Source organism: Pleurodeles waltl, chromosome 8, assembly GCF_031143425.1.
Source record: "Pleurodeles waltl isolate 20211129_DDA chromosome 8, aPleWal1.hap1.20221129, whole genome shotgun sequence".
NCBI classification, from domain to species: Eukaryota; Metazoa; Chordata; class Amphibia; order Caudata; family Salamandridae; genus Pleurodeles; species Pleurodeles waltl.
In genome coordinates, this window is record NC_090447.1 from 568116627 (window position 1) to 568141034 (window position 24408).

General features: G+C 42.0%; 1 long non-coding RNA gene across 1 annotated transcript in view; it reads right to left on the minus strand.

The window, feature by feature from the left end:
* Positions 1–14342: 14342 nt before the first annotated feature.
* Positions 14343–24408, minus strand: part of LOC138250137 (uncharacterized) — a 391073-nt gene continuing 381007 nt past the window's right edge. The window contains exon 3 of the long non-coding RNA XR_011194894.1: positions 14343–14460. This is a non-coding gene — a long non-coding RNA (uncharacterized lncRNA). The remainder of the gene's footprint in view (positions 14461–24408) is intronic.

The following is a 24408-nucleotide window of genomic DNA, read 5'->3' on the forward strand; positions in this document are numbered from 1 at the left end:
ACTCCGACAAATGTAGGACCCTAATGCATTGCAAATGCTTGTTCTGATTGTCTCTGCACAGTGGCCCTGAAGAAGGTACTTATGTGCAGGTGTCAGAAATGTGCAATAAGAACTGCAACAGATGGTATCGGTATGGAATAAATGAATGTCTGTACTGTTCTTTGTGGCCTTTTGCGACTCTAAGGAGTCTCTGGCATAGGATACCGGGATCTACACTTTCCTTTCTTTTGGCAACTGTGAATGGTTTGGCAAGGGGTGCAGGCTTTGTTTAACGGTTTTACCTAATTGGCTTCACAATACTGCACAATGATTATAAAGCTCCCACATGTGAATAGGAGACCTTTAGTGCATGCCTACAGATTGGGTGGCCTCCAATCTTTCGCCATTTATGTGGGCAAGGTTTCAACGATTCGATTTTGTTTCTGTGAAATTGCTACTGGACAAGGCATGACCAGTTTTGTGCTTTGGTCGAATGGCTAAACAGCATTGAACTGTTCTCATTAATCCTGACTAAATGTACTTTGGTGATGCTTATAAAGTGATGAAAGCATGTGGAACTTACTGAGAAATGTCAACCTTTCCATAAGTAATATTTCATAAAACGTATGATTAGGCAACCTTAGACAACCCTCAGCTTTTGTGTTACATGATTTTGCTACAAGGGCTAGAAAAAGCACACTAGTATTTTCTCTACCATTAACTGGTAAGGGAGTCATAGACTGGCATGAGCTTCTATTCATCTTCCAACACTAAATATTTGCCTGGAGAGAACGAACATACTTAAGTCCTTCACCCATTGATCAATGGTTTTATAGTTTTCATTCTAGAAAAAAATTATTAAGATTCTTTGCAGTTATGTTTTATGCATCAGTATTTTTGCTGTGTGTGGTTTTTCAAAACCATCTCGATGAATGCAACCTGAATATTTGGGGCACTACGAAGAGTCAGGTGTGTAAACAACATGATACTAGAATATAATTGTTGGAAACTTGTCTGACATATATATCATATCCTAAATACCTGCAAAAGTATCAGCACAGAGGAGTTTATTTTTACAAATCTACACCCAATAGGACAATGTTTATTTGAAACGTTATTTCATTATATAATATCCTGACATACAAACCCTTATGCATAAGGTGCAAAATGAAGATTCTGTCTAACCCACTACAAAGCTGACTGCCATTGGTTTTTAGGCTGGCTTAGGAAAGGACTGTGCATTATACCACTTCTGTATTATTCAGTAGTAGACTCAGAAGTGAAGCATGTGAAAGATAGTTTTAATGAAATGTACAATAGTATTAATAAAACATGATTGGCGTGAAGTGGAAACAAAGACATTATGCTGAAGAAACGACGCTCTTTCTAGCATTTGGCCAATGTATGCCTCGATTCCAAAATGGCTGGTAATGTTTTCAGCCATCTTTCAGTGCTGTAGTCATTTTCTGTCTGTCTCACCCTGCAGAACTGATGCACATGCAACTTTGTAATCAATGCTTTGTGATGCATTGTCACTTTCCCCTGTACTGAATGATGTTTGTTTACTTCGAATTCTACAGCACATTGTTCCAGTGAGAGTGAATTTTTCCAAGGCCTCTCCTATGGGGACCATGGTGTGATTCTTCTTGAGAACTTGTCCTTGTATACTGACAACATCTGTATTAACAATTCAGGTGCCTGAAGGGCACCAGGGATGAGAACGCCATTATGTGAATCTGTGATTTAATGCTAAGAATGTGAAGTTAGAAACTGCATTGTTCTTTCTTCAATGTGATTGGTGCAAGCTGTGTGACTTTTGCACAATTCAATAGAAAGTACAATTTCCATTGTAAAAAGCATTATAAAAGACGTCCCTTCCCGGGGTGTTGCTGTCATTCTGCCATTGTTGGAGGCAACACCACACTGGTCTGATCTCTGGTTTATTCACTTGAACTTAACTAAATTTGGTTGTTATTGGTTATTTCTTCCATTTATTCTGAGCTATATGCTGTTTTCTGAGATAAATGACTAATTTGTTGACTTTATTCAATTTGCCTTCTGCAATGATTACAACTGCTTTAAACCTTTATGTTTTTTATTTACGGTATTGCCTGTTTTCATTGTAAAGCCTAATGTGCTTAAGAACTTGCATTGTAATTTGTTGATCAGATCCAGTTGAGAAGCAACAAAGCCCTTGAGGGAATAACACCGGTCCGGTATGTCAGAAGCGTTTGAATTTGACATATAAGGCAAAAAGCACCATCATCTGCATGTTAACTTGTCCCAACAACTATAGCAGGCTGAAGTGTCTCCTTCCTCTTATGTAGGAGGGACAGAGGAACATACTCACAAATGTGTGTCCTTAAATAGTGTCTCTGACACTGACACTGACACTACAGCCAGGGCCAGACTAGTCATTCTGTGACCTTGACATTTTCACAGTTGGCTGCAGGCTAGCGGCATGGTCAGCGCTGGCTTTAGCGCTGGTGGCGTCCACTGCAACAATTTTTGTTGGTGCCCCCCAGTGACCACCTCCACCATGGATTCCCTCACTACCACCCTTTAACAGGGCCTCTCAAGTCACTATAATCGCTCTCTCAGGAGCATGTCATTATTTTTATATTGCCACTTTACATTACACACACATTACCCAGAGACAATCATCCTACATGTGTAAACCAGTGCATAAAAAATGTTACATAAGACAGAGGACTGCAAGGTGTAGGAGTCACATGCCATCCATACTGGTAGGCAGTACAGTTTAAGAGAGCTTTGTCTGGAGAAGCACAACCTCAGAATTTAAAACATAATACCTTGGTTGGGGATTCTTTTTAATAGTAAGAATTGATTCCTACTCAAATGAACCATTTTTGCAACATTAGATTAATGAAAGCCTGGGGAAAACATCATAACACCCTATATGTTGCAGCTTGAATGCAGCTCTTTGATGACAATTAATTGCTCACTGTTCTTTATTAGGTTTTAACTTATAAACTGCAAAAGGATCTCTCTGACAAAAGCAGTAACCCAATGACCGATTCACATTAGATGCACTTTGTGATCTGCATGCAGACGTTCTTTCTAGCTGGCATACCAACCTTGTGCGCTAGAGCTATCTTATGAGTCAAAACTCTGATCTCTCTGCAGGAAGAACATTAGTTACCGGAGTTATCTTGAAATTTTAACTGTTGTCCGAAAACAGCTGGATGCAAGGAACAAGGCAGCAGTTGCTTTTAAAACCATAATATACTTGGAAACATTTTGCCCCGCTAAGTCAGCACCTGCTACAGTGGCACTGGTCGCATCACCCTAGAGCCGGCCCTGGGAATGGTTTCTGAACTGGATAGGCTACAATGATCCAGCCATGTCTTCAAGGTCCCAGTCAGGTGGCAGGCTCCTGCAGTGTGGGGGTGGTTTGAAAATGTTTGCCAGTGCTAATTTTGCTATCTAGTCCAACCCTGACTGGAGCACAGAACCCATACCAGGGTCAGTCCCAATAAGCAGGTAATTCTGGTCAGGCTATGTTTATAGTAATGCGCCTCATAATCATGAGGCTTAGTCTCCCTTTAGTTATTATGAAGATAGTGAAATCTTAAATCCCTAGGCTGTTTGTTTGTACGATGCGTACTTCTCTTTCTTTTGGGGAGTGATAACACGTCCCGACCTTGATAATTTATCTTGCACGGGGACTCGTTTTAGGCCAATGAATCTTTTGACCCTGATTGGAGACTCCTCAGGACGAGATATCTATTTATCATTGCAATCAATAGATCAACAACCTCATAAATATTCACAATAACCAATCAATCAAACTAATCAATAACATTTAATAAGAATCAAACACACCATGACCTTTCAGCCATGAATAACTACACAAATCTAGTAAGAATTAGGATATTTAGTCCCTATTAGTTACAATCTAATAGCATATTTATTAGTCTCAACACCAGTAAGCACATCAAAACCACTACAATATGGCAACTTGAGTAAGACTTTATCAGAGCATAGATCATAAACATTAGAACAAAGCACGACGTTTACATAAATCATCTTTAGCAGAGTATCATTAGCACGTTATTCAACAAAGCAAGAATTCAGTCATTTGTCTATTGCATCCGATATTAGTGAATTCCTTAAATAACCTCAAATTAGCATCAGCATGTTGGGCTTCATGCAAAACAATTTAGCAACACAAATTTAGAAAACATCTAACTATGGCCTCTATCAAAAGAGCAGTTGGTACCTAGAAAGAAAAGGCAAACAGAAAATTACAATTAATCATCAGATAGTTACGCATCCAAATGGGTCAGCATACAATGTCAGTCTTCGTCCTCAGGACATCAGTAGATTCGCCATCAGCCAGGATAGAACAACTAAGCCTCAGCAGGCCTTAGCAAGAAGGAACTCTTTCCTCATAAGGAGGAGAAGTAAGTATCGGGCAAGTAAGAAGTGAGGATGGTTTAAGTATCAAACAGCTAAAGTCTCTCAGAATAGCTAGGAATAGCTATGAAGAATAATGGCTTCAAGAGTGGCAGGGTAAAGGCGAGTATTGGCTCGGGAATGGCTAAGTAGAATGGCTCGATAATGTCTGATTTCTCCTTGCGACACGCCGTTATATCAAATCTGTTGAACAAGTCTCTAATTTCCCATTGGGCAATATTTGGTGCATTGTTATCTCTGTCCAATGATCCATCATACACCTTACTAGAATTTCCACCTAAGACAGTTCTCACGTAGTTTATTGGCTCTTGTGATTGACGTCTTCATCGAGTAGAATGTCAGGTAAGAAAAGTTACACTTGTCGCTCCAGTCAGTAGTTCCATTGCCTTCTCCTAGTCTAGGCGACCTTGCACTTGTCGTGAATTACACTGTTGCATTTGGCAAGAATGTCTCCTTGAGCAAGTCAAATCCCTTGAGAAAGAATTTACTACGAGTACACACATATCTCTAGCTTCTGGAAAAGTACAGCTTCGTGTCCTTCAGGAAGACAGCACATCGCACGTTAGAAAAACACACTTAATATGAGACCAGGCAGCTAGGCCCAGACTCTTGCTAACTAAGGCCCAGTGATTAATTTAGCAAACCTTCATACATAACTCATAATGTTAATATAAAGTCACACATTAGTACAATTTTAATTCATCATTAGTCAGTTTCATTAACCATCGTATACATTGGTGGCCACTCCCCGTGGGCACATTTCAAACATGTGCATTAGTACTATTTTAACACATTTTTCTATGCGGCTTCATTATACATTATTTTGCAAGCTGTTCATGTTAATATCAATTTCAAAGGTTACCCTCCAACAGGAGGAAGGATGCAATTTGGTGGTTATGTTCAGCAAAAAAAAATGTTGTTGTGATTTAGCCTTTGCTCGGTTGCGCCTGCTGGGACCACCCACAAGCACGCCACTTTTATTTATTTTTTATACCAGCAATAGTAGTTTTGATTGCACATTTTTAACACAAAACATGTTGACTGTTTTCGCTTCTGTAAGCTCTGGGGCGAGCTGCACTCAATAATATGCATTACTAACTTCCAGTCAGGCATTAAAGGGCACAGCAGTAAAACTGCAAACAATTATTAGGAGACACCGAGAATAGGTCAAACGCAATCCCCTCGCAATAGATACTCCCTCCCCCTGTACATCGTGTTTTTGCAATTAGCTACCTCACTTCTGCAACCTGATATACACATCATGGATTTGTGCCAGGCACATTTTCAATCTTATTAAAAAAATAACTATTTAAGTGCAATATGAACCAACCTAAATGCATTGGACTCGAGACAGCAATGTCAATCCCACCTCCGCATTGCTTAAAACAACCCTGCTATTTCTGTCATTTCTGAACATCAATATACTTGCCAATGAAAGAAGACTTAGCTTTGCAAAATTAATGCAAATGGGAAATTAAAACAGCAAGCGCCTTAGGGAAAAAGAGGACAGACTCTAAAGCAACAAACTGTCTTCCAATCAATTAAAGACGAAGCAAAGTCTCGCACTTTTGCTAAAGATTTGAAGCAATTAAACGAGATTATCATTAAAAATAACTATAAATTAGGCTCTTTCTCTAAAGCATGTCACTAGTATACACTGCGGAGAATTCCACCTGAAGGTTTTCATGAAAAAATATTGATAATTTAAGGAGTATATTTTCCAGAGCAAGAAGCAATACGGAGCATTCTTAATTGCACCCTGAGGCAAAATTAGCAGCCACTGATTTTGCAATTTATCACTATGACAATTCTCAGCATAGGTTTGAGCAGCATACAAAGTAAACTAAGAGGAGCAAGAAATCAGCTTCTTCTATTTTTTTCACTAAGGGCCAGATGTAGCAAGCCGTTTGCATGTCGCAAACTGCAAAAATCGCAGTTTGTGGCATGCAAACGGCCAAACGAAATGCACATTCACAAATTGCGAGTCGGAATGCGACTCGCAAATAGGAAGGGGTGTTCCCTTCCTATTTGCGACTCGCATCGCAATTCAGACTTGCTTTGTGACCGCGAATGCGGTAGCAAAGCAAATCGCAGTTACCACCAGTGTCACACTGGTGGTAACTCATTCGCAAAACTTCCCCTTTGTGAATGTCGAGAAAAATATTTTTTCAGAGGACCACTGCCTACTCTGAAAAAACGAAACCAAATGGTTTTGGTATTTCTTTCATTTTGCAACTCGTTTTCCTTTAAGGAAAACGGGCTGCAAAATGAAAAAAAAAACTGCTTTATTCAAAAAGCAGTCACAGACACGGAGGTCTGCTGACTTCAGCAGGCCACCATCCCTGTGAGTGCAGGGATTCGCTATGGGGTTGCAAAATGCGACCCACCTCATGAATATTGGTGAGGTGGGTCTTTGCGACCCAAAAGCGAGTCGCAGAAGGTGTCTGATACACCATTCTGCATCCATTTTTGCAACTTGCAAATTGCGAGTCGCTCAGAGTCGCAATTTGCAAGTCACAAAAACAAATTTAGCTACATCTGGCCCTAAGTTCCCTCTCTGAGTGATTTCCCAAACCAATATGGTGTAACTTTTAAAGGGACTACGACATACTTGCTAAAATTATAAAAAAGGTGTCTCATTCTAAGAAATGTGGTGGCTGTTATTATGAGCTCAACCCCTGAATTATGTATTCATCTTTGTTATTTGAACGCTTTCTGTGAGAGCAATCTATCTAAATGCGAAGCGTGTACTTTTGCACAGAAGATGCCGCCAATTTGATGCTTCTTCTAAGTTAGTAGCACAGAAAACTCACAGATCATTGATCTGTGGCTAGACTGTCAAGGACAAAAACTGGGACAGGCCTCACAATAGAAGGACTAAAAAAAAAGTCAGCAAATAATTTCGGCAATTTCACTGGTAAAATAGAGAAAGTACATTCTAACTAGGCTCAGTGTTCTCAACTTAGCTGTCATGTGGGGCAACTTTAGCCAATCCTGGCATGTTAGTCGTCAGCATTTTGCATTGTGCATATTAAAGTGTTGCTTTTACCAATATATATGGGGCTCAAAGCGCTGTAGACTAAAAAAGACACAAGACAGGCTGAAGGTGGCTAACACAACATTGGTAGCTATGCCCTGATTTAAAAAATCTTCCAATTATCTGGGCCTACATCTCTTGAGGCCCTTAGTTTAGGGGATGCCACTTTTATTAGCTCATATTCACCCCTATCGTCCCCTTCCCACTGAAAACAAACAGCACTGTTCACTTCAAGGGGCTAATCCTCTGTGGGTTGGGGACAGTGATTAAACGCAGATGCTTGGTTTAGCAGAGCTGGTTTTGATGCATAGCTTTTTTAAGACACTTTAAATCTAGGTATGTCACCTTTTCTCTCTGCACCCATATCTCTCACACATAGGGAGTGAGGTCCTTGTAGTTCTGCAAAGAAATGGCTTCTTTATTGGCAAATGTGCATCACCGTCCCAAAAAATGGTTAATCTCCACTGCCTTCAATGCTATTGTCCCACAGCAAACAAACATTACCATCTAAGAATCGTACACCAATGCTGACTTCAGTGCACCTACCAATTAGCTGGCCTCTTTCACACTTTACTTATAATTGTACTATATTGTAATTTTATTTATATAGCACTTACTATCCTTAACGAGGCATTGAAGCACTTTTCTGTGGGCAGCAAGCTGCTCTGGAACCCAAGGTAAGCAGTTAATTCAGTTGTTATTGTTTGTTATGGGGATTAGTCTTGTGCCCTCACGCAAACTATTCCATGCATTCACTCCATTTTTGGTGGATCAATTTAATATAGCCTTAGAACCCGCCGTAGCGAGCTCTACCGGCTATTAAAGGCCAGCTCCTGCGTTGAAGGCCCGAGCTGAAGGCGAGGGCCTTTAACAAGGGAGCGGGCCTTTAATAGCCTTAGAGCCCGCTATGGCGGGTTCTAAGACTATTAGAACATTCTGCCATTAGAGGGCAGAATGTTCTCATAAATAAAACAAAGGCTTCACGGAACCGGAGGGGATTAAAATCCCCTCAGGCTCCGTGATGCTTTGTTCACAGCTACTGCTGTGAATGAAGAAGATTACAATGTTGGCGCTCCAGGCTTTTACCGGCCAGTAAAAGCCTGGATCACTCCATTGTTTTCAATGGAGCTGCCAACATTCCAATGTTCTAATATGAGTTAGGTGGGAATATTAGTGGTATTTGGGGTTGATATGTGAGGAAATATTTGCCAGGTAAACTGTGAAAACTATTATCATTGTAAAAGTATGATAAACACTCTTCATGATTTGAAAGTGTTTATTTCTTTAGCATGCAGAAGGGTTTTGATTTTGTTACAACGAGATGCATTTAATTGTTTCAACTGGGAACTTGGAGACATTCATGCTCTCGCTCCATTCCTAAGGCCAATACTAGTATCGTTATGAGGGGCAAGTCCGCTATCATGCACACACTATATCTGGTTTAGGTTGTATTTTTTACACACGGTACCATTAAAGTCTATTAACTAAAACACAAAAGGCTTTGTACAGCGCATCTTGACCTTGTGCATTTCAAGGTACTCTCATACGTGATAAAGAATTGAAGGGGGCAAGATTAAATGGAGTAATTACCTAGCATCACACAATTAGCTCAAGAGGGGAAGGTGGAATTGATTGCAGGTTGCTGGTTTCACATTGTGTAATTCAGCCACTATATGTGTACCTCTCCCTTGTTTTACATAAATAGTGAATGTGATGTCTTTAATTCGTGGCACATGAGGTTACAGTATGGGTAGCAAATAAAAGCCTCACAAAGGCTTGATTTGGTTTGGTTCAATGATCTGAGGATGTCGCAGGCTAAGCCAGAGGTATGTTTTTGGCTTGAATCTGGCTCTAGAATACATTAGGTCGCCCACATATATTCAAGTTCTGATGTTGCCATGGTGATGTCTGTGTGTGGGGATTTGTTTCCATTTAAAAAAATAACTTGCCTGATAAATGAAGTAAAACATTGAAAATGTGAATACAGCTTCAGAAGGATGCATTTGTTCTACATGACTACTGTCTCCTGATTTATTGTGAGTACAGTAGCTGCCTTAAAGTAGATTTTTGTGTTATGTGTGGGAGGAAACTAGGGTTACCATGGTGATTTTCCCACACACACACCAGCTCTCAGGGCACAAGTTGGGTGCGGCTAAAGTCCTTCACCATCTTAAAAATACCCAAAGTGAGTAGGGTTGGCCTCTGGAAATTGTACACCATTGTTTAAGGCTTGCTTAGGAGTCATTCCCTCCCACTAGTTTGTATTAGTCATAAATATGGCATCTCCAGGCTCACACTTCAGTACACTGTTGGACCTCAGCAAGATCAGAAGAGGGCTAGAGCTGCTGTCTGTAACCTGAGAGGAGCCCTCTACCATGGGCTTCCTTCCTCTTGTACTTAGGACAAAGAAATGAACTGCCAGGATCATAAGACTGACATTCTATTCAAGCTACAGGGATGCAACAAGCCACAAGATGACTTTCCTGTAACATCCCAGCTGATCAGTGGCAACTGGACCTGGACAGAACCTGGACATTGGCCTCTTCCTGCTGTGAGTCTCTAAGTACCTCCTTTGAGGTCCTGGAAGGGTTTAGAAGTGTACTCCTTCGGTGGATAGGGACTTAAAGGACGAAAGTCAGAAAGTAAAATCTTTGACCAGGATGAACCTGGTTGTTGTATCTGACCCGCCCACCATACCAGGCAGCGTCAAATTGTGCCTAAGTCATGGTCTGCTGTGACCATTGACTAATATTGGCCTTTAATGCTTTTTGGCACTACTCCTACTTAAAAATTTAAAGATTCATATCTCTGGTTCCCCTTATGAGATTTTTGTCATTTTAGTGTCATTTTGTTTACTTAATTGTATTCTATTTTTCTGATACTGTTTAGGATTTGTATTGTTTTGCATTTCGACTTGTTTGGGTACTGTATAGTATATACATTGTCCTAGGATAAGCCTGTCTGCTTTTTGCCATAGCTACCAGGAGGTTAAGCTCAGGTTAACTTTTTGACTTTAGGGGTTCAGCTTGGCAAGGGTCGTGTTTACTCCTTGGCTGGGTAACCCCCCATTTAATAATCTAAATTAATACAATGAGGGAGAACTATGTAATAGCCTTTTTGCTTCCTGGGTGTTCTCTGTCATTTTGAGAATTTATGAGTTAATCCTTGGTTCCTTTTTATTGTACCTGTTGAGTGTGGGCTTGAAGTTATATAAAACAGTTGATTTCTGATTCACCTAAATATTACTATTTTGGACAATAGAGGGCCCAGACTTCTATGAGTGTCCGTGGGGATATGGGATTTATTTATTAATTTTGGCCCTTTAGGTACCTTCTTTTGCCCTGTGCTGGGAATGAGTTTTGAGGTGTTAGAACCTTGACACCTTGGGCTCCTTTGATACTACATGCAGGGAAACAGAGTTGGATGTTTCACTAAAATTTGTTAGGTTATCCTGGTTCCCTTTTTATGCTACTTGCTGGTCTTGGGGCTTGTGGGTTGAGGACCGGTCATGTAACTCCCACTAGCCTTTCCAGTTGGGCTTCCTGAGTGGAAATCTGACTATTTGCTTTGGTGCTTTATTGTGGTTCCCTTTTCACCTCCTGGATGGTCTTGGGGATTAAGGTGCTAGACCCTAGACACTATGGCTTCCAATAGTATTTCCGACTTAGCTTCAAAGGTTGACTGATATTTGTTTTGTGGGTTAATCAAGGTTCCCTATATGCTTGTTGCTGGGTTTGGGTTTTAGAGCCTGACCACTTTGGCTTTCAACTACTACTTCCAGCTGGGCATGAAAGGTGGAGGGTAAACCAATATATGATGTGGTGGGTCACCCTTATTCCCTCTTATGCTTCTTGCTGGTCTTGGTGCTCGAGCTGTTAGTGCCCGGTAGCTTTGGCTCCTACTGGTACTTCTTGCTGAGTTCAGGAGTTGGAGCTGCTCAGCATTGTTTTGGTGGCTTATCATTGTTACTTCTTGTGCCCCTTGCTGGATTTAGGACTAGAGGTTCGAATTTTTGAGTTTTGGTTTTTGTAGGAGTTCTACCAAGAAGTGTGATAGTGACCAAGGTTGCCTTCAAGTTGGTCGTCTCTTTTAGAGGCAGTAGAACAGGTGACTAGTTGCTTCACATATCTCTAGCATATGTTGTAGAGAATAATCCACTGCTGGACTAAGGGATAATTCCCTTGGTTGGGCTTTTGCTCCTAGAGCAATATTTTCTGGTCAGTTGCCTTTGTTGGCCTTGAATTTATGGTTAAGTCAAGAGCTGATTGTTCAGAGCTCTTGCTTCTATTTTAGGTAAGACTGGTAGGTTCAATGGTTCAGACCAAGCATGGTAATGGTTCTGTCAAGATATGCCTGTCGGTTGCTTCATGGATTTAAGTATGCAGTGATTTACTGAAATGCCCCTCTAACATTAGCCTTGGTAATCTATTTTCTGAAAGGGAATGGGTATGGAGTAGTGACCAGGTCCTGAGATTACTGCTCTGACATATCATCAATAAGTAAGTAATAGGCTGAGGAAGGATTGAGGAGGTAATGTCCCCTTTATAGTTCTCAAGAGAAGAGATACCTTTCGGGAAGGACGGAACAGGAGGTCAGTTTTTTCAGTTTTAGTATGTCAAGTGGTGTCACACCTTAATAGTTAAGGCCTGGGACGAAAAAGGATCATCAAAGTAATGGATTACCAATAGGTAATGTGTGTATTTCCCCACTTCTATACCTTGGTAGCACTGTTCTCTTCGCTGCAGCATTCTGCTTGCACACAGACATTGACGGGGGCCAGTGAGCTTCCTGGCACATGATTAAACTCTGGCAACGTGCATTCAGGGTGGATGCATCATCAAGAAGGCCACGGCTTTAGAATGGCAGGGAGAAAACCCCCTGGCACAATCGTGAGTTGAAACACTGCAGGCTGGTAGTAGTGACAGGGCCCAACACTTCTCAGAAGGAGAGGCTACATGAAGCTCATACTTATGATTGAAGTCAGCAAATGTTCATGTCATAGTCATTGGGCAGACATGAAGGCCTTGTCTATACTTCCCCTCCCCTCTGAGTTTATCCAATACCTTGTCTTACTCTAGGGAGGGTGTTGTTCGGCTTGGTGAGGAGCGGGCTCTGTCACCCATGATTGAAACTCCTGATGCAGGCTTTGATCAGGCTTTCGATGGTTGTCTGCAGTCAACTAAAACAATCATGTGTCCCAACAGTGCCTCTGGGGACAGTGAAGCATATGGTTTAAAATCAGTACAGTGGCGATTAACTGGGACGTCTGGTCACCCCCAACACGGTGGTTCCGAATTAAAATGCAAATCAGTTACTAACACCTCAATTCTATTCCCTACAAGATCGAGAACACTTCAACGTAAAATAGTCAGGTCTTCTTAATTCTAGTCTCTAATGACACCTAAAAAATGAATAATGTTCATAAGACGAATTGGGAGTATGGGACACAGGAACAGAGCTGCAATTCCCCACACTTTTATTTACTTGTTTGTTTATTATTAAATGCATTCAATTATCTATGCAATAATCCACATTGTTACTGCCAGTGTCTGTTAGCATGTTTTTGCACAGATAGTGAGAATCAAATCATTTTCTAAAGGTGATAACGACAACAAAAAATGCAGAAGAAAACATCATGACTTGCTATAAATTTGCAAAAATGGCTAATTTGTCCAATGGCCTTAGCTTCTCTTGAGAATGCAGGTTTAACTGTGCTTTTTCCCTCCATTCTTTTAGTTACTGGAAGTCAAAGTATGTATGCAATTCTGTTTTTACTTCTGTCATGACCATTGAACTGTCAATGCTACTGTACACTGCATGCTCCAGCAGTTTCCCCGATCCTAAGGGAAGCACTCTGCTAACTCTGAGCTAAGTCCGAGCTGTATGAACACCTCAATAAAGCAAATACAAGTAAAGTAAATAAAATAAAAACATGATACATTTTATAGTATTTGCATCACTACTTTAACTGCTTACTTGAGGCACGCATATCTAGGCGAGAGATAGCTTTGTTTTAATTTTTACCCATTTTCAAAACCATTCACTTCAAGCACAGAGGAGAATTAACAAACATTTGCAATGCAATGGGTCTCAAGTTTGCTCGAGTTAGCGCTATTAGCGTTGTAAATTCCTAACTGGACCTTTTTTTGCCACATAAATTTAAAATGAAACATAAAACATTTGACATAAGTAAGTCAATTCAAAGCACCATGGCTGCCATGAGCGTGATTGTGAGAGTTATTGGCCCTAGAAAGGATCGCAGCTGGGAAGAATGTCAAACCGAAATCAGAGGAGAGGCCATCACATGCTGTACCAGGAGGATGCATTTCGTAGTGTTATGGCCAACAAAAATGTTCACTTAGTGAAATAACCTGGGAGGGAACTCAGCACACAAAGGGAGGGACATTTTACAAAATGCACCAATAAAAATGAAGCATTTAAAACAAGAACAACAAAGAACGAATAGCAAGTCTGGGTGTGGTTAAAAGCCCACAGAGAGATTACAACAGGCAGGAGCACTTGGATTCTCGGCCCTAAAAATGTTTGAAGCTCAATCTTAATCGTTAGGAAATGTTGCCACATATGCTTAATGTTTATTGTAAGCAGCAGTCTTACATTGAAAACACAAACAGCAGCAAGAAAGCATTAGATTGCAACAAATGACCTGAAATGGCTTTGTTGCTACAGAAAACCGAGTGCCCAAATGGCAAAATATAATTTTGCTTTGAGTTCCGAAAATCCTCGTGTTAAACGAACGTGTGTGTTTTTGTGTGATAAGGAAAGTAAAGCATCATTAATTTGGGTAGATTCTTCTAAGTTCCAACGATCTCTCCTACTAATATTTATGAAGCATTACGTGTGCCACAATGAGCGTTTACTTACTGTGTCTCGGGCGCCAGCGCACTGCATTTAAATAGGCATTGCAATAATGAAACATAAACTCGTGTTCAGATTTGAGATGTTTTCCTTCAAGCAGGGGCATCAGATCACATCCATCAATGATTCTGAAAGAGAAAGCAGATCGGAGTCAGAGCGGAAGGCCTAAACCTTGAAAGAGGGCATGCATTTACATTGCTTAATAAAGCAAGGCACGTTGTGAACCGACAGAGCGATTTTAGCAACAAGACAAGGCTTTTCATTCATGATCTTAATGGTCACACTAAGAGGTGGCTCAGGCAAACAGACTTGTTGTATAGGAATGTGTCAACGGTAAACATTGCTGCCAGGAACATTCAGCCACACTTGCATGGATATTGAATGTACTTTCCTTCCCTCTTGTTGTACATAATTTAGTGGAGCTGCCATGTTACATTTAGGTTTTTGCAAGATTAATTTTTGCAATTGCATACATCTTTCTCAACAGAACCAAGATTTCTGTTTCACAATCATATCACCGATCATTATCTCGTACATGGCACAAGCGCCACTTAGCAATCATATTGTATGTGCTGTTATTACCCAACTCTATGACAATCAGTTTATTGACTTCAGAAGTATGAACAACAGCTTGGACAATGCACGGATTCAAGACGATGGCTTGCTGTTTGTTTTTATATTCGTGTCGCCGGCTATGGACACTTATACAATTCGTCTTGTTTTAAAGGTCATTGCATCTGAGTTGCCATTCATGTTACGTTATTATAAACTGCTTTGCAACAATATGCACATTACTGCTGGATTGGAATGATTGATATAAAGTTAAAAATAAAAACCCAGGGTAGGCAACCCTATTTTCGTTGGGTGTTTGCAGAGCTTTTGTTTTACAGTTTGGACCTCTCAAATTAAATCAGGCATCTGCCTCCTTTGCTGTACTAAAATGCTGTGCGTTCTTTTTCAAGTGCAGACATCGCTGCCATGAGGCTGACATGGCTGCCAGTCAGTGTCTTTGGCTGACGCTTCACATTAACCCGTTAAATGTGGTGGGCATACTGCACGGGACAGTGACTCAGCCCACTTCAGCCCTTGGCTATCATCACCGCCCCATTCAGTGTTAGGCACTACTATGGCAATATGTGCTTATTATACTAACGAGGGCCCGGCATTTCCCGCAACAATAAAGCTTTGTCCAAACTAATAATGTGTTGGTAGGTACAGTGCGCTAGAGGTGCATAATTTAATTTCTGCATTTTCTTCCCTGGAGCCATGGCCCTCCTCGTAAAGTAAAATGGAAAATTGTACTTGTGTTTTAGTGCGCCTTATTATGTGTGTTGCAAGGAGACGTATTTCTTTATTTTTTTTATCTTTCAAGTTTTTAATGAAATCAATTGTCCTTTGCATAACTAGTCTCTGTTGCTTTTGAGCACACTGCTACTTGCACTGCATTGCACTGCATTCATACTTTCAGCTTACATCACACACAAAACATTCTAAGTGCCTTAACATCTAGCACACAGTAAATGAGGAAGAAATGTTTAGATAGTTAGAGATGGCATCGTGTTGGAAGACTGCTGATCAATCCATAACTCAAATAATGGAGGACAGCTGAGGAAAGTTGTGATACCGAGACTGCACCCAAGGGAGAGAATCAGGGATCAGGATCTGGAAGTGAATTTTCATTTGGTGGAGTCCCATCCTACAATGGCTCGTCTTCCAATGATTCTTAACAACATGGCCATTGGAGTCTACGATGTCCGTTCCACACACAACCTGTGCAGCGGTGAAACAGAGGCAGTGTGGCCCATTCTGTAGTGCAGACAGGTAGCACAGGGAGAGTGCTCACCTGCAAGCTCCCGAACAGATTTCATTCAGAAATTCACACACTTACTCGAGAAGGTGGATGTTAAGTCAATGCTGATTTTTTCCCTATTGATTCAAATACATATTTCTTGAGAAACGTGTGCCCCAATTAAATTTGTGAAACAAACTGGTTCTGAGGGAGTATGAAGAAACCCTGACACCTCAATTCTAGGGCACATGCATGGACTCTCACTTCACTTCGGGAGTTGTAAAAAATTCTGGGCCTTACACTCTGCTTGGAATAGGGTACAAAGCAGCAGTACAGTGCTACTGGTAGATTCTGATAGTTTAGGCATCACCCAGCTTCACATCTGTCACAACCAGAGATTGTTTTTGTTTCTGCTGGATGTGCTGCATTTCAATGACAATTCTGCAATATTACTCTCAGGACCATCCAGATCATGCCAGGCTGTTTGAAATTGCCAGCAAGCTTTCCAGAAATGTATACTCTTGTAAAAAATACACGGTTGATGAGTCATTGATCATGGCAAAGGGCAATTGCTGTTTGAGCAGTACATACAAAGCAAAAAGGCTAATTGCAAAATCAAGACATACGTGTTGTGCCATAACTCCACTGGTTATGTATAAATTCTGAGGGTATATAATGGGAAGGAATCCAGTATAAATCGTGCAGGCTACATTTTTACTTTAGGAATTTGTGAGAAGATTGTCTGGGAGCTTACACAATCACTTCTTCATAAATATTACAACATTTATATGGACAACATCTAAGCAGCAGTCTAGCTGGGCCAATATGGGATCATGAAGTAGGATCATTTTCCCCAAAATTCAAAGTCAATGTCATGCAGCTTAGCAATTTTACAATACATCCATTCTGTTGCACCCATGTCTAATATGGATAATATATGGGATAAAGTTCCTAGTACCATACATTATCAGAATATTTCATGTCACTGAGGAGTGCCATGACCATATAGAACAATTAATAAAAAGGCGGAGTTCCTTTATAAGGTTATGGAATTCTGAGGTGACTTGCAATGTCCTTATATTGTACGACAGAGGATACATTATTACTTATAATACCTGGTCACACTATCCCCCTTCTCACATGGCGCTTAAATCCTGTGTGTAGTCTCTTTCATACGAAAGAGATAGGATATTTGTAAACATAAAGAATAAAATTAGAATCTCTGATGTAAATTAAACACAGTAAAAAGCAGTTAGGTATTTGTTGCAAAAAGATATTAGAATACATTTAATACCAGTCTGATTAGAAAAGAAAAACGTGTCTCTGAATGTGTAGAAACATGCAGAGAGATTAGACCTTTCCTATATCTACCTGAAGTGTGGAAAAAAATAAATGTTGCCATAAATATCTTCCTTCTTCTTATCACTGCTCATGTAGAAAACAGGGCAGAAGAAGAAAGTCTCATGTTTCGTTTTGTTTTTTAAAGGGAACATTTAATTAGACTCAGTGGCATGCCTTTCTCATTGGCAGATGTTTCTGGCAGCAGGCATTGTGACATCACAATTCAACTGCAATAAATTATTACTGTTGAGCAGCTACGTCATTTGTTCACCGGTGACTAGGGGTGTCATAAGTTACCTGTAATATAGAAATTAAAGTCAGGCTTTTATACAGGGATTGCAGGCTCCCATGTATTATTCTAAAATAATTATTGATTTTAGATCTGAGGAAGACTTACAGCCATCAGTGTGAAAGTTAAGCCCTTTCATCTGAAAAGCTCAACTCTTAAACGTTTTTGATTTATACATGGCATGTAACATTTCTAAGCCAGCTTGAGTTAATTAATGACGCATTCACACTTATGACTGGAGAGAGCACAACTTTTCAGACCCTTTCATAACTCGTCATAACTCTGTATGACAATGTCCAATTAATTTGCTAACTCAACCTCCAGAGGAAACACATGCAGAAAACTTGAAGGATGGCAGCAGTCCTAAGTCAGTGCCAGTAAATATCACCCAGGTTCTTTCAAGTAAGGGTTCACTTCAAAGTCCCTGCGTCCACTGATCTGTGGGACATCATGCAACAGTGCCAACGTTTGGTGCTAGAATGACTTCGATGTTGATTTAGCATAAATAGCTGTTGTCAGGTGGAGTTGGATGGAAAAGGAACGCTTCAAAAATGCAAGGCTGTTGTTTTAGAGTTGTACAAACTCTTCAAGAGACAGCAGCATGCTTGCTTGTAGAGCTTTCTTCTGGACAACCTACAGCGGAGGAAGTTCAAGGAGGTTTAGGAACACAAGAGGATTCTTATAGGTGACAGGATCCATTTAATGGGTGTGCTTTGGAGACCCTGAGAGAACTGCACTGGTAGGTGCAAAGGAACTTACAACTGATTATAAGAGGACAGGGAAACCTTAAGGAAGTCAAGAAAAAGATGGATTGCAAGAACCTTGAAGAAACCTGTTTGCCTTAAAAGCTGTTTTCCTGAACGTTTGCCTGACTTATGAGCTTCATAATAGTGCTGTGAAGAAGAAACAGCCTTCAAAGTAACGTACAGCCTTGAAGGTAAGCCTAATTTCTCACTCCAACTTGTACATTTTCTTTTCCTAAACATAATGTTCACTGGGATCATTTGGAAAGCCAAACTTGTCTGGAGGAGTTCATATCAATCTAGCCTGCACTTCCATCCTAAAGGACTGTCTCCCATTAAAATAAGTGATGAAGTGCCTCCTTTGATTGGTAATGTAAAGTCCTGTGAGTTGGGGGGGTGGAGGTGTCCCAAATCTGGGTGAGAATCCACTGGTAGTTACACTCCAGCAATAGGGATACTCAACCACTGGGAATTCCACTGTTGTATTCTGCAGCAGATTTAGCACTTCCTCCACAAATCTGAAGGTTTTCCATTACCACCCAATGCTGAATCAGATTCTACATCAGAATGTAGACACATTTACCGAGACATACCATACTACGTTAAATTCATATACAAGCACTTGATGGCCAGCTTCACTTGGCCTTGCTGTCTTGTCTTGCTCCTAGCTTTAAAAACAATATTTTTATTAAATTTTCTAAGAAAACAAACAATATAGCAGTTTCTCCCAAATGTGAAAGGCAAGTCAGCAAACATATAGCAGTCATCGTACAAAACTTCATAATCTGGATGGGATCATCTTACATCACTCGGACCCAGACTTCTTCTCTCCATCACCTGAGCCCTGCTTTTCTTCTTGACAGTCAGGCCAGTCCTGCTCTCAGCCAGCTCCCACCTCCCTTTAGTTCCTACACTCTCTTCACCCAAGTACCCCAAATCTTTTCAAATTTGCATGGGCATCCTCTGGCTTGGTACAGCAATTTCTCTGCTCCCATACACCGCTTTACGCCCTCTTCCCACACCTGTGCAGTAGGCAAGCCCTGCACCCGCAGCAAATCTCTAAGTGCCACCATCAGGATCAGGTAACAAAAGAGCAGGGCATGTCGCTCCAACAACTGCTAACTCCAGATGCCCAACGAGACCAGCTGGGACGTGAGTTGCACCTCGAAACCCAGGACCCCAGATATTCTTTTTCCTACCTGCTCCCACTAGGCCCCAATCTTCGGTCATTCCCATAGAGTGTGCAGTAGGGTGTCCTCATCTGACAACCCCGTAGACAGTACTCATCGGTCACCCTCCCCATGCGGAACAGATGGGTTTGTGTGTAGCATGCCCTGTGTAGGATCTTCAATTCAATCAAGCCAAATACCGCCATAATTGCGATCATGCTGAGGTACCCACATGTCTGTCCCCAATCATCGACCTTGAGTCTTCTCTGGTCCCTCTCCCATTTCTCTCCCAGAGGTTCAAGCAATGTAAGACATTTATTCAGCAGTGTAGAGTAGATTTGGGAAATCACTTGTTTTATCACGGGGGCACCCAATACCCTGTATTCCAGTGGCCTTTCTTCCTCTATGTCCCCCGAGGGCCTTACACTTCCCCAAAATATATTGCATCTGCTCATACCTCAGGATCTGGCTCCCCATCAGCTCATTTTCAAATTGTAAGTCAGCAAATTAGATCACCGTTCCCTTCATCCACACATTACCCAATTTCAAGATTCATAAAAAAAGATCCTACTTTCTGTGCCCCTCCACCTCACATAACCCACTCATGAGGTCCCAGTTCCAGAGGAGGGTCTGCAGTGTGAATCTGCCACACCACACTAGCATACACCTTGCCCTCTTCCAGATGTTGACCACCAAACCCAGTCGCGGCTTACTTCCCTCTGAATGAGCGGTTGGGTGCGGCACGCAGGGGGGATTAACATTCAATAAAAAATAAAATGAAAAAATAAAAACGTACCTCCTCCGTTGTGCCCCTCCTCTTTCCCTCGTCGCTTCAGGCAGGCACAGGCTCACAGCCTGCCCTGCAGCCTATCCTGATGCTGCTCAGAGCAGCATCAGGATTGGCTGGAAGCATCCAGCCAGGGCGCTCCCTGGCAGACTGGGAGCCTGTGAAGGATCTCTCCAGTTGCCACGCCCCTTTAACAAACAAAACAATAATAAACATAGTTGATTATCGTTTCATTTGCTAAAGATGATTTGCAGCGGGTGCTGCTGGGGGGGGGGTGACACTCCTCTGCCCTAATGGAAGAGCCACCCCTGACCAACCTTGTGGGGTAGGGGAAGTGGATAGCCTATTTCCTCCACAGATAAGGTGGAGTTAACCCTCCAGTGCCATAGCAGTTGATCTGCTCTCAGAGATGGGTCATGGTGGGACAAAAATGCCCAGTCATTGACTGCCAGCAACTGTGAGGCCCAGTAATAGAGCCGAAGATTCGGGAATGCAGTGTGACCCTCTGCTAGGCACCTAGTCAATAGCAAAAGGGCAATCCGAGGAACCTCACCATTCCATAGTAGCACCCTTGTGGTCCCATCCACCATGTGGAAGAATTTATCTGGAAGCAGAAAGGTGGTGTTCTTCAGGATGTGTAAGAATTTAGGTGTGTAGATCTTCTTGTATAGGGCCACATGGCCCAGAAGGGATAACAGGAGCTTCCTCCACTTCTCTACATCTAGGCTGTAGGCCTCCATGATTTTCGTCAGGTTTTCCCAGAAAAACAAGTCTCTATCTGGGGGTCACAAAGATACTGAAGTAACGAAACCTGAGTTGCACACTGAAACGGGCTGTCTCAATCCCTATCTGGGTCCCCGGTTCCCACAGGGAAGGCCACCAATTTTTTACAATTTATTCAGAGTCCTGCATATATCCTGAAGATCTGTAGCATACATGGGATACGTGGTACACAATCTGAGGGATCACCCAGATATAGGAGGATATTATCAGCATAAAATGAGACAAAATCCTCCCTCCCTGGGTCCCATCGAAGTCCTCGTATTTGTGAAACCACTCGGTTCCAAGACCCCTGTGGTTTAAGTGCCACAGCAAATAATAAGGGCGATAGTGGGCAAACTTATCTGTTGCCTCTGGACAACCCAAAGCTGTCAGAGAGTGTTCCGTTAACCCTAACCATTGCCACTGGGTCGTTGTATAATAAGCCAACCCAGGATAAAAAGTATGGTCTGAAGCCCATCCTGCCAAGTATCGCCATCATGTATGGCCACTCATGGGAGTCAAAAGCCTCCCTGTGTCTAAGACCAGAAGGACTCTCGACTCACAGATTCTCTTTCTGCAGGCTAAGCAACCCATTAGCCTCTGTAAATTGTCCCTTGTGGACCGATAGGGCGTAAACCCGAACTGGTCCAGGTCGACCAAGGAGTCTATCACCTGTGTGAGGTGGTTGGCCAGGATTTTAGCTCGGACTTTTGTTTTAGCATTGGTCAGCAAAATTGGCCTATAGGAGGCACACTCTTCTAGAGGTTTTCTATCCTTACGGATCAGAATGATCGTTGCTTCTCTAAGGTCTTGTGGCAGAGACCCCATCTCCTTGGCCTTGGTAAACATATTTAGCATTGGTTTCACTATTTTAGATGTTACATTTTTAAAGAATCTATGGGAAAGCCACTAGGGCCAGGGTCTTCCCATTGTTTAGATAGGAGAAAGCTTCCCCCACTTCCCCTTGGTAATCTCTCAGTCCAGCAGCTATACCTGATTAGGGTTAAGTCGCGGGGTTGGCAGGTCCTTAATAAAAGACTTTACATTGTCCTGATCTGTCGTAGCCCTGTATAAGTCTTCTAAATATGGAACGAATGTCTATGTGATGTTCCGAGGGGCCTCCTTTAACCCAGGCTCCTCCATTCTGACCCCTCAAACCCATCTCTGTCCCTCCTCTTTCTTGGCCAGCCACACTAACAATTTGTCAGCCTTATTACCCAACTCGTATAATCTGCCTTGGGTGGCTCGGAATTGGACCCTTGCTTCCTGATGTACCAGAGCCTTATAATCATGACTCACCTCTTTTATTATATGGACCAGGTATCCAGATGGAGGGGCAACATCATCGGTTTCCCATTGCAGCAGTTTCTCCTCAAGTTTTCTGCATTCCACCTCTCTCTCCTTTCTCTTGCCTGCCTCTAGTGCAATTAGCTGGCCTCTCATGATTGTATTATAGACCTCCCACAGGTCGACTGTTGAGTATACAGAAACCTCATTCTCTGCGTAAACTGATCTGTGGTGGTGATCACTACCTGTGTGGTGTCCCTGTCCCTCACTTCCCTTGCATCCAGTCTCTACGTCCTTGCCCATATGGACCATTGTGGTTAAGGGCAAGTGGTCGTATATGTCACAGGGGAGAAAATTTGTGCTGGAAAATCTGCCCATCTGGTGTTTGGGCACCAATAAATAGTTTAGTCAGGACAAGACGCCCAGAGAGCTTGCTGCAAAGGAGTGTTGGTGTAGCCATGCGTGTGTTGCACACCATAAGTTAACCAGTCACATAGCCTCCACGAAGGAGGCCAATCGCATGTCAGATTTCAGCCTTTTTTCCCATCCTCACCATTCTAACCAGATCTCCCCGTAGGGTTAGATTAATGTTTCCCAAATAATAGAGCATCTGTTAGCTACCTAGCCAGAACCCCAGGCATTCCAGACCAAGGGATTGTAAGCCGGAGGGAAATACCATGACCTCAGCACCACATTCTTACTTTAGTACCGGCCTTATATCACAGCCTGGCACTGATTCTCCTCAACCCAGGTATTCATGACCCCCAGTGTTATGTTCTTCCCCTCTAGATCAAGAGGGTTCAGTGGATGCTACCATAAAGGTGTCAACAGAGGTGGCCAGGCCTTCAATGCCCAATCTACAGGTAACTCCTCTGTTTTCTGGCATTCCTTCGAGGGTCAGACTGTGCCACCTTCTTCAAAATTGGGCCATGATTTCTTCAGATGTATGGTTTTTGGAGAATGTGCAAGGTTATCACATAGAGCTTCCTCAGTCCTGGTCCAACATACCCATCCCCCTCACGATTTTTCCCTACAAGACATGAATTTTATAGATGCAGAAATTCACAAACGTCTGATGAAATAGGCTGTTGCCCATGCGTGACCGCACCCCAAGGCTGTTGCACCAATGTTTTTCTAGCACAGAAAAGGGGTAGAGGTCAGAGGCTAGTTCTCAATCTAAGACAATTTAACCAGTGGGTGGTGTATCGCCATTTCAAGATGGAAAATATTCACCATCTTTGGGATCTACTCCAAGAGAATGACTGGATGATGCATCTGGATCTCAAAGATGTCTATCTCCGAGTCCCCCCCCACTCCCCAGCGGTGATTTCTTCAGTTCCAGTTGCAGAACAAATGGTTTGAGTATCTGTGTCTTTGCTTGTGCCTTTCCTCAGTTCCTTAGGCTTTCACAGAGCTTCTCAAACCAGTTGTTGAACATTCCAGGTAAATGGGAATTTAGATGATCGTCTTATAAGATGATATGATTCTGATGGCACAGGAGAAAGATCTGCTTCTCACTCATTTACCTTGGGCAACAACTTTGCTGCAACAGCTAGGTTTTGTGATCAACACCAAAAAAGGCACTGATGATTCTGTCCCAACAAATGGAATTCCTAGGATTTCAAGTGGATTCGATCATGACACATTTGCTTCTCCTGAATTGGAAGATAAAGTCCATCAAGTGGGAATTGAAGACAGGATTGTGCAAACAGACAGTATCTTTGAGGTCCTTAGCTCGGATTCTGGGTCTGTTAGCCAATTCCATTCAGGTGAACCTCCTGGGGCCACTGCACTACAGGGCTTTGCAGAGATTGAAAATCCATTATCATCGGGAAGGCCTGACTTACGATTGCCTAGTTCCCTTATCCCCTGAGTTACAAGAAGAACTCAAGTGATGGCTTCAGCACAT